This window comes from Triticum dicoccoides, chromosome 1A, assembly GCF_002162155.2.
Source record: "Triticum dicoccoides isolate Atlit2015 ecotype Zavitan chromosome 1A, WEW_v2.0, whole genome shotgun sequence".
Taxonomy (NCBI): Eukaryota; Viridiplantae; Streptophyta; class Magnoliopsida; order Poales; family Poaceae; genus Triticum; species Triticum dicoccoides.
Genome location: NC_041380.1, coordinates 234,337,121 through 234,341,204, shown reverse-complemented (window position 1 = coordinate 234,341,204; position 4,084 = coordinate 234,337,121).

Sequence of the window (4,084 nt, the reverse complement as noted above, 5' to 3'; positions counted from 1 at the left end):
CTGTAGCTTCTTCTTCATCACTTCTTCTTCTCCGTCTTCACGTCCATCTTCCGCTTATTCTTCTCCTTGCCCCTTAGATTCTCCATGGTACCTGAGTATGCACAATGTGTCCGTATGAGGTAGTAGCCATGTCTCATGTGCATCAAAGTGGAAATGTGAGAGGAGAGATGTCACCCCGGTTTCAAGAGCTCTTGCACGTGCTCGTGTCATGGGTCCGCTAGGCACTTGGTGAGACGATGGTAGGTCCATGGGGATGACCTTGGGATGCTCCGCATCGTCTCCCCTCCCTTGGGGAAGATCCGTCCTCAGATCAAATTCTTCATCACCATGGTAGGGAGAGAGATCTTTGACGTTGAAGATGTCACTCATGAAGTACTTATCGCGTGGAATGTCGATCTTGTAGGCGTTGTCGTTGTAGCATGCAAGCACCTTGAAGGGTCCATCCGCTCGTGGTCAAATCTTGGACTTGCGTTCTTGTGGAAAGCGGTCCTTGCGAAGGTGTAGCCACACGAGATCACCAATGTTGAAGACCATGGGGTGCTTGTTGATGTTGAGTTTGGTCGCAAGTCATTGTACTTGGCGCTCGATAGTATGTCTTGTATCTTCATGCACCTTCTTGAGATGAGTCACACGTGCACTTGCGTCCAAATTGATGCGCTCTTGGAGTGGTAGAGGGAGAATGTCCAATGGGGACAAAGGGTTGAATCCGTAGACGACCTCGAAGGGGGACTTGCCGGTTGTTGAGTGTCTTGCTCGGTTGTAGGCGAACTCGGTGATAGGTGTAATACCCCAAAATTTTGGCCTTGATTTATTAATTAAAATTTTGCCAGGAAATTAAATTTTTATTTTCTGGTTTTATCTTTTAATTTCAGATCACTCTGTCCCTCTGAATTTTTGAGTTTGTTTCCTTCTAGGTGGAAACCTTTCAAAAATATTGTTGGACTTGTATATCTTCCCAAGACCATTCCTTTTTATCAGTGGAATTATTTCTACAATTATTTTTCCTGAGCTTTATTTCTTAAAAAAATGATTTTTCATGAGTTTTAGAGTTCCATTGGCACTACAACCTATTTAAATATTTCTTTAAAAATTCCACCAAAATTGGGGGATGTTAGTAGTAGTGTATAATTCAACTTTATGCAAAAACCCATTGGTGTTCTTTGAAAAATTTGAGCAAATCATCCTCATCTTCATTCGGGTCCAGTTTGGTGTTTTGTACTACAACCATGTTTTATCTTGCCAAATTACCCTTGATTTTTCTCCTGCTTATAGACCAGCCTACCAAACCCTTAAGTCCAGGAGAATGGACCCATTGGAGTATTTTTGGTCCATGCAATAATGCCCTTCACTTTCTGTCCAGAATTGAAGATTTGCAAAACTTGCACTAACAAGTTTCTGGTTTTGCCCAAATAGCCTTGCCATCATCACTTGCACCTAAAGAGATCCCAACCTGGAGATTTGGGCCACCAGAAGAGATGCATAGATGCCCATGGCATTCTGTCGAGCACCTCGAGTTCATGGACAGCTTTGCATAGTTTTATGTTTGCAATGTGATCTTGCCCCTCTGGACAAACCAGCATGTCCACTAATCTCCTAGCCACCACTAACCTAGACCTGTTAATTGCCAGCCTCACCCAAGCCCTCTAGGCCACCCTGGCTTTCTGTCGAGCATGTAGTGTGCGTGCTGTAGGCGCGCCCAGAGTGCACTTTTTGCACATGCGTGCAACCGAGCCACCGCGTCTTGCCCCTGGCCTTTGCTCGCTCGCAGGGTCGCACCCCGTTCTCGTCCACTCGCCAGGGCCCTCCAAGCCGCCCCTGTCGCCCTACAGTGCCACCGTCAGAGCCCTCTTGACGGCACGCCGACATCCGCAACACATCCCTGCCATGGCAGCGCCGCCCAAGCCACAGCCGCCCGCCAGCTGCCCTTTGGAATAGCTCGAGCTCATCCACGAACCCGTCCACTAGCGCCCGTCATCGCCAAGTCGCCCTGCCAGCAATAGAACGGCGGTTCGCCGGCCTTCTTATCCGCAGCCGCGGGAACCGACCTCGACCGCCTATAAAAGGAGCCCCCGAGCTCGCCCAGACCCTGAGGCGACCTCCGGCCATCTCCTTAGTGCTCCCATAGCCAGCAATTGACGGAGGGAGGCCGTCTGCCTCGTCTCCGGCCAGTTCGGCCGCGGCCACACTCCAGTGCCATACGTCGCGTGCGGGGCCTCCCCAGTTCTTCTAGCGCCACCGTCCGACTCCCCTCAACCGTGTGGAGCCGCCCCACCTCTCTAGCCCGATCGGGAGCCACCATAGCTCAAGACCCCGATCCACCCGAAACCACCGTCCGTCATGGAGCTCCCCGCCGGCGACCCCCTCCACCCCCGCCAGCCTATCGACCACTGGGAGGACCGCCCTGGACCACCGGATCCATACCCGCCCTCAGAATCCTGCAGGGAGCCGCCGTTCGCCGGCGGCAATCGCCGGAGCCCTGCCACCGCTCGGCCAGAGAAGGAAGGAGGGCGCGGGCAACTGGTCAAACCTGATCAGTGGACCCGACGGCCCCACCTGCTAGTGACCCCAGCTCCGCCGACGTGTTTTAAGTGGAAACGTAAAACACAGGAGTACGTCTTCTCTGTCTCGAAAGTGTATTCTTATTCGAACCGTTTTTCTTTTTCTGTTTAATTTGGAAACAGATTTTGACTGAAACATTGACTAGCTACAACTTTTTAAATATAACTCCGTTTGACCTGATTCTTTTTTTGTTGTTTCCCAAATTTCATCTAGTTTATTTCCATATTTATTTGAAAATTTTCCAAACAACTTTTGTGTACTGTTTTGTAACTATGTGTAAATTTAAATTTTCTTAAAATAGGATTTTGAAGAAGGAAGCAACTTTCAAAAAGTGCACCCCCACTTGCATACTCTAGAAGGCAAGCATTCTAAACCCCAGCATAATATTTGTTGTCTGTCGTTCGATGCTAATACGACACCACCTTGACATGAAGTGTTCGGTATTTTATGTGGTGTTATGATCATATTCATGAGTGCATAATGATGATTCCTTCCTGTTGGAATTTGATATGCTTCTGATAGTAATCACCCTCGTATGCTTTTCATGCCTATCGGGAGGAATCTGGGAAAGTCTATGCCTTGGGTAGACACGAACTTGTCTCAAATAATTCGTTGAGACGATTATGTCCGGTAAGGCATGGTGAGATATGATGAGTGGTGATTCTGTTTGTTGGTGTGAAATATATTTGTTATACTAATCTTGCAGGGAATGCCTTAATCTCCTGAGTCGACCGTAGATCGAGTCTTGTTCCAGTAACCCCCATACTTGTTTCATACTACCACTTGTCCCTGCCATAGGTAGGGTACAGTTCAGTAAGTTGTCAAACCCTTCCTAGCACACACCGTACAGAGAGGCCATGGTGGAAGATACCGGCTGCATCCGGTAGACATGCCACCTGGTCCGGGGGCATGGGTGTTTCCGGTTAGAGCCGAGGGGGTAGCTCCCCTAGTTTGCGCATGTTATAAATTTTGTGATCCCATGCTAGTCGAGGTTGTAGCCTACCCACTTAGAGTTTCGCTTAATGGGTGTCGTGGGTGATTCCAAACACAGGTAAGTTAGGCTGGTGGGTGCGGTCAGGTGTGTTTTCATTTAAAAGACCATAGACGGAATTAGCCCCGATGGACTAAAGGAATCTGTTACACCCTCTGCAGAGGTTATATCTAATCAAATAGTTGTGTTCGTAGTTAAGGACTACAGTCTGGATGGGTCAAGTGTCGGTCTTTGGAGGAAAAATTGCTAAACCAAAACATTGATCATGACTTGGGACATATGATGATTATGATTATTATTATTATAGCCCAACCATTGGTATTAATTGAATTATTGAGTATCCCTGGGACGACTCTACCTCCTGGATATTCACTGTGATTAGTCTCTTATAAGCCCTTTATGTGGTGTCGCTCAGACGCCCGACTGTGGCATGCTTGTTATTTAAATTACTTATAAGCCCTTTATGTGGTGTCGCTCAGACGCCCGACTGTGGCATGCTTGTTATTTAAATTACTTATAAGCCCTTTATGTGGT